Genomic DNA, 7,588 nt, shown 5'->3' on the forward strand with positions numbered 1-7,588 from the left:
ATTTGAAAATGAAGCTGTGTTATATCTTTTTTGTTAAATCAGTCATCAATTTGATGCTAATGTTTTAAGGTACTTGGTAGCAAACAGTGCTCAATAGGAATAAGTGCAAGGCAGAAAATTCTACAGAGCTAATACAATTTGATGTGCTAATACAGATTGTTGTAATTTATAGTTTATAAATCACGTATTTATCATGATTAACATCACAGAAATATTTTGCTAATTTTGATTTTCACAGACTGTGCAGGTGAAAAGGATTATCTCAATCAACTGATAAAAAAAACGAAATAATCAACTTAACTAAGGGTTAACTGGAATAAAAATGGATTAAACTAGACCTCTGATGAACTATTAACATTGTATTGGTCTCCTTTTATGGATGTCTACAATGATACACATCAGAGGTGCTAGAACAAAAGGAACATTAAGAACTTTCAGATGTTTGTTTATTTCAGAAGAGTAAGTCTTGCTCGATTTTTTCATCCAGGGTTGTCTCAGATCTGGTCAACATTTTGCGAAATGAGTCAGAAAACTCTTACATGCTCAGCTTGAACATTAAAAACCCGGTTCGGGTTTCCCAACAAGAATGATTATTTTAAACAGTGGACACATCAACTTGAAAAAATTTTATTACGATCACATCACTTGTTCACAAGCGTACAATTGATTTAAATGTATAAAATGAAAGAAAAAGAATCGGAAAGTTTAGATCATCAAGGTGTCGTATGAATTCCATCTGCATCCACAATTCGTTTTCGATAGAAAAACGAAGGTCATTTTTTTGTTTGCTCATATGTTAGAATTTGGTGATTTATAGTTCTGAGTCCTCTGTTAGTTGAGGCTATATTCACTGCATCGTCCAGAACTCGTCTGTATTTGAATAATCCAGGCTCACGCCTGTCATGTTTTATATGTTTATCGCAACAAGTTCTTGAAAAAAAAATTACTTGTACTATTAGCATTAAAAAAAATCTGTACAGTCATTACTTCTCATCTCATTCCAAATACTCCTCATTTCTGAATTAATGCATTCATAGAGATTTTCTTGAGCCAGTGCCAGATACAAAGAATCAGTGTCCATTTCAAGCTCCTCGAATTTCTGAACATCACTGAACTTGTCAAAGAAATTGCAGTAGAGCTCCAGCATTCTCAGTTTTGCATACTGTAAGATAAAGAATCCAACAATTAATGGTTCACGATGCTCAACAGTGCTTTTCACAAGCTCAACCTCATATATATCTGTCGAAACGTTGTTCAATCTTCTAAAAAGACGGTTATTAATAGCTTTATGCGTCTTTTCATCGTTAAGATAAAGAGTTTCTGCGTGTCGACTTTGATCCATAATCTGATAACCATACAAGCTGTTCCCAAGTAATTTCATAGTTTCAGCAAAAACGCTAGAGTCCGGATTCTCATCATCTTCTCGTCTTGCATCAACGACAGATTGTACGAAACCTATTTTTGTGGGGTGTACTCAATGAATCTATGGATTTTGATACAACGTAGATCCAGCTTCAATTAAAACTTTAATAATGGTGTTATAACTATTCCATTGTTTAATTTGTAACTCGAAATTAACATTCGTTCTGGTTTAAGCAATAACGCGTTTTTTTCAGCATATTCCAGCATGAATTTTTCCTATATTCTCTCTTCCAACATCAAAGTTTTTGAAAATTGGAGGAAAGTTTGCAAATCGTTCTCGAAGCTCTTCAGGAACTTCTAAATCACATTGTACATATCCGAATAAATTATATTCCTCTATCCTCACCAACAGTATTTCACTACTCAAGGGTAATTTGTAGGGGAAATTTTTTCTAACATGGTTCTTCAGCATGGAGTTCGCCTGAACAAGATCCCAACATTCACACTCTCTCATCTCAATGACTTTATATCCTTTCTTTTCTAGGTAAAGGTTTCGTAACTTATCGGATTCACGTTTCCGGATACCAAAATCAAATTCAGCCTCACTAAGATTTGGTTGAGTTTCCCTACAGTGACAGAAATGGTAGTACTATCCAAGGGCTTCAAAAATTGTTTGGCAGCGACCACAAAAGCCATCCACAGTAACAGAATCAATTTTTTTCTGTTTTCCAGTCGTTTAGAAGCTCTCAATAGTACATTCGGATCTGATTGCTTGATAGAAAGACACTACCATGTTCTCAAACTTCCTGATTTTGTTTTGACGAGTTTTGAACTTTTGAAGATCGCTATCAAACTCCCATCTAGTGTGGAGTCCAGCTGGCATCGCTTGGCACATGGAGACGGGGTACAATTGGCTAGCATCTATTCCAACTATTGCTTTACAGATATTGTTTGACCTCCGGATGAATGCTTTGTCTACAACAGCTTTCCTCGTAAACACTATTGATGAACCACCAGTCATTTCACTTCGTATTTTCTCATGCAAGTCTTTGTCAGCTTCGAAAGGGTAAAACTTTCTATCAGTTGATTTATGAAGACAGATATTCGCCAAATTGGGTAGTGTACACCCAAGCTTTAACATATCAATTTTCTGATCGTAATAAAATTTCATCATTTTCTTCATTGCTTGCAAAGTTGGTACAACATCTTTGTTGTTATACCAGCGAAGGAAATCGCAAAACGTTTTCATTTTCTCCATCTTCCACAACTTTTCAAGGAGAGCATAATTCTCTTTTCAAGATAAACGTTTCTCTTTCAAACCCAGTTCTCGGAGAAAATCTAATTCCTCTTTTCCAGATTCCATCATTTTCTTGAACTGACAGAAGTCCTTCTCCAAAGGGTTTAGGTTTTTTAGTTTGCTGAAGAAGGAATCATAGGGTGGAAGATGATTGCAGTCAAGTTTCGTCGACGAATCGAACCATTCATATGGAAAATATCCTTTTGTCTCCTCAGATTGATATGGTTCTAGAAAAGAATCCAGTGATGTTGCTCCACCATGAAAGTTCAAAATATCGAGAAACTGAATATCACCGAATTTGAAAGAAAAAAATTGATTTGCCTTTTTGATTACCGTAGGTTGAATAGCTCTATCGTTAAGGAGATGGGGAATAATATACGCTTTGATTAAATTTCGGTCATATTTTCCACTGTTGAATCCAAAAACTGATAGAGTGTCAAAATAATCGTTGAAATGACGCTGGAGATCAAAGAGTTGCTTTTGCTGGATTCGTAAAAAATTTTCAGTTTGCTTATTATCATCTGTTTGGCTACTGATGTTTGGTTGAGTTTCGGAAAGAATTTGAAGTCTGGAGGAAACATCACTCAACCTAGTTTTGATCTCTGCTTCCACCGCCAGGAACTTGGGTTTCAAGTCCGCTTTGTTTTTTGCTGCTAACGTTTCCAGTTGAGCTACAAAGGATATGATAAGACGATTAGAATCGTTTTCGCATAAGAAAACTGGTTCATCCAACAAATTTGAAGAGATTGATACCGATACAGGTACATGAGTAACAATCCATGATGTTGTCAGTGTGTTAGTGGCTTCCACTGATTGAACACATATTGCTTCGATGTCGAAGACGACAAAATTTCTGAAGAGTGTATAATCCTCTGGATAAGTGATTGAGAAGTTGTCAAGCTTCTCAAATAGTGTTTCCCGCAACGAATAAGCACCCTGTGTATAGATATTCTTCACTCGTTCTTTGCAAGTTTTCAAATGCGGGTTGAAATGACCTGAATGGTTGAAAAACATATCACAGCTGGGACAACGAAACTTCTTGAAGAATTTGTTGATATCATTAACATAACAGATATGATTGTTATATCGAAGCAGTTTAATGTTTTCATCATATCGTTCAACGCTGCGTCGTACAAGTTCACCGATAATTTTACCATCTTCAATGTCAAAACCATAGATGAAAATGTTTTGTTTGATTTGTTCTTCAATTATTCGAATTTGATCAAAGAAAACACCTGTGAAGTTTTCAGGGTCGCAACCACTTGCAGTAACAAAATTGTGAAAAATTTTTTTTGCCTGTAGTTCAACATCTACTGATCCAAATAAATGATTAGCAATTGCACGGAACAAACACAAATTATCGTTATACGGTACATCAGTTCCATTTGAAAGCAGACAATTTACTTCAGGGTTCCTTAATAATGGCTCTGGAAGAGGCGAATCAGTGCAACCCATAGGTATATTCGTAAGAAGCGCTGCAAAGACAGTAACATTTGTAATTACTGTGAATCGCCATTTTGAGTTTTGGCGTTCCTGTGTACATGCTTCAATCAAGTCGAGTTTCTCAATTTCGCTGTGGATTTTTAATAAATCGTTTCTATTGCTTAGCAGAAAAGCTCGGTCCAGCAGTAAATTATTTTCATGCGGAGAAAAATATCGGTAATCGTTCGTCTCTATATTTTGCAACAAAAACCCCAAAACTATGTTAATTTTTGCAGCACAGTTGAGGTTTGCAAAAACTTCATTGAGTTTTTTGTTGATCTCTTTGGTGTCCAAATTCGATAAACTGAAGTTGAAAACTTCCTGTCTGCCATGCTCAGCATGCATATCGTCAATTAAAGGCTGACAAGCTGCCAGTTCTTCTTTCAATGATTCGCTATCGTTATCAATTTTCTCCATAATCTCACGAACACGGTTTGTGCTTGAGGACCCAACTTTTGTGCTAGCTTGATGTGCTTTTTTGCGATGCAGTTGAAGTGAGTAGAAACTTGGGAACTACTGTTTCTGACAGACAACACATTTGTTCAGTGTATTATAAACTTTTGCTCCATGAGCCTTCGCAATATGGTATGATAATTCTGCAGCATTTTTTGTCGCAAAATTACAATTCTTTTTCTTACAGTAAAGAGTGCCCATCATACATGTCTTCCTGTGGCAAGCAATATTGGTCTTTACAACAGAATTTCCACATTTTTCACAGTTGACGGGCAGGTTTCGATCTTTTGCAGGCATTTTGTTATAACTGGGTAAGTTTAACTATGGAATGAACAAATAGATGTTTTGTTCTTGTCGGAAGGTATTGACAACTGAGTCCTAGAATATGAAATAAACAAATGTCTCTCAAGTTCTGCAGAAATTCAAGGTGTATTCATAAATACATGCGAGCAATAAAGTTGAAAAATTTATTTATGTTACTAAAAATAGATTTTATTTCGAGTCGTCAGCCAATCACAGCAAAGTTTGCAGAACTTCGGGAAATTGCGACAGCCTTTTTTCATGCACAGAGCTTCTGTAAATTACGACAACTCAGATTTGTTTACTTAATGTCTAGACAAAGTTTATTCAAAAGCAATGAGAAGAACCCAAAGTTTACCTCAGGTTAAAGATTGTGGAACTTCGGGAAAATGCGACAGCTTTGATTTGTTTGGGGAGCTTCAGAAAAACCAGACAGCTATAGTTTGTTTACTTAATTTCTAGACAGAATTTGTTTACAAGCAATAAAAAAACAATGTAAAGAATTTTCGTCTTCGAACGACCTTGAAATTTTGTTTACACCATGTTATCAACTCAAACCCAATGATTCATAGAGGTATATCACTTTTTACTCACTCAGTTTAGTCTCTTACTATGGTTGAAGCTATGTACAAAAACAGTCCTGAAGACTTCAAAAAATTTCAAAAACGATTCAAATACACTATTTTCGACACAGAACCAAAACTTCAAGATTCTGGAATAGAAAATTATGCGTACGGTTATCATTCATCTTCGACTGTTATCGATGGTTGTTCCTTTGGTTCCAATCATTGGCATCTCATTTTGGAAGATACAGATCCGCAAGATAATATTGTTTTTTCTCCGTATGCTCTTGCAACGATACCTTGCCTTGTGACTTGTTTTAAAATCCTTATTTTGCCTACGGAGAAAATTTTTGTTACTCATGGTGCTATTGTCTCTTGCTTACATATTGCTGTGGAGTGCTTGTCAAAGTTTAATCATGTTTCAAACAACAAAACTAAGAAACAACTTCCTCTGCCTAACCCTGTGAAAAGACTCTCAACCATTACTACTCCCACTTCTAACAAATGTGCTTCTACTATCCCCGATGTGACTGTAAAACGTTTTTGTCAACTAATGCTTGGTGAACCTTCTTCTTCTCTCTATCAGATTATGGATATACTTTTAAGTGGGCAGGGAAGTTTTGTACGTGAGACTTCAGACTATTTAATAAACTTTCAGTTCTGTAAAAATTCTACTGTCTAAAATAGTGCTGTCATAGAACAAATAATTCAATTTCACTTCATGTGTTTTAAAAATGCCAACAATTGCAATTCATTTACATCAGGTGCAAATGGAAACTTACTGCTATAGAAATAAAGAGCAATATAGATGCAAAATAAACCACACAGTTGCGAGTCTGCTGATTGCAGGGTAGACTGAATATCTCTTCTGTGCTCCATAATATCCATCATCATATGTAAATCCGTACACTGCTGTAAGCGGGAGAAAATGTCTTTTTAGGCAGTAAGAGGTAGTGCTAACGGATCTGCAAAGTATAGTACGGGGTGTGCGTAGCGTTTCGCAAGCATCACCCAATGTGAACCAATAGAATCAGCTCGCGATGCATTCACAGTTATAAAGCTGTTAACTGGTAAATTTAAGGGATAATTGTCAGCCGCATAAACACCTCGAAATTTAATTTTGAGATGTTTGCCTTTTTGAACATGAATATAAATTTGGTCTTCATCCATTAGTAAGCATTCATAGGTAGAACATTTTTGGATACGTTTTTTGCAGAGTCAATGTACACAGTAGACGATTTTTCTCCCAGGAAAAAAAAATTTCAATGTTGTTTGGCAAACCAGTATCAAATTTCAGTTCAACCGATAATGATGAGTTTTTTAGTTTGGAATGAATAAAATCGTGTGTCGCCTCTTGCGTGCTAGTTAAGTCAAAGACCATTATAAAGTGATGCGCAAAATCACTTAGGGGTTTTCCATGACCGTTTTCAACATAAGCTAGGGCACTCATTGAAATGTAATACAGGCGCTTGTTATCAATTGTTAACATTGTTACGAACCCGTTTCGATAGACCGTAATTTCACTCAAATCAAACTTTTGATAGTGATAGGGATTGATATTGTTAGTTCCAATGAATGCATTGCTCCTGCACAATGCAACAATCAGCCGCCTTATTGGTTCTTTTGTGAAGATATCTTCATGTTTCCATCTGCGTTGACCTGCTGTTGCGATGAATGTTTTTGTTATTACTTCATTGTAGCGATACATTGCCGGAGTTTTTAGGAGTGTTTTTTCAATGGCTCCAACAACGTTGTCTGACATCTTTCTAACAAATAAGTTTGCTTCATCAATTTTAATTTTGTAATTTTTGGCCGCTGTCTCACTAATGGTAACAAAATCATTTTGCGATATTCGGAAAGAAAATCTCAAGGTAACACCACTTACTAAATCTTTTTCACAGGAAAAGAAATCAACAGCGAGCTTTCCACATAAAGTAATTGGTTCCGATTCTCTCACAGCTAACTGCCTTGCATCCCTTGAAGCTGCAGCAATACCAGCGGGGTTCGGTTCATACTCGTAACCTTGACACTTTAACCAAGTTTTCTTTGCATCGGCTCCATGTGAAAATTCTGTTTCAATAAAACTTTTATGAGCATAATGTCCATTAGCTGAGGAAATTTTTATTCCATT

This window comes from Convolutriloba macropyga, chromosome 1 (assembly GCF_964194025.1).
Source record: "Convolutriloba macropyga chromosome 1, txConMacr16.3, whole genome shotgun sequence".
NCBI lineage: Eukaryota > Metazoa > Xenacoelomorpha > Acoela > Convolutidae > Convolutriloba > Convolutriloba macropyga.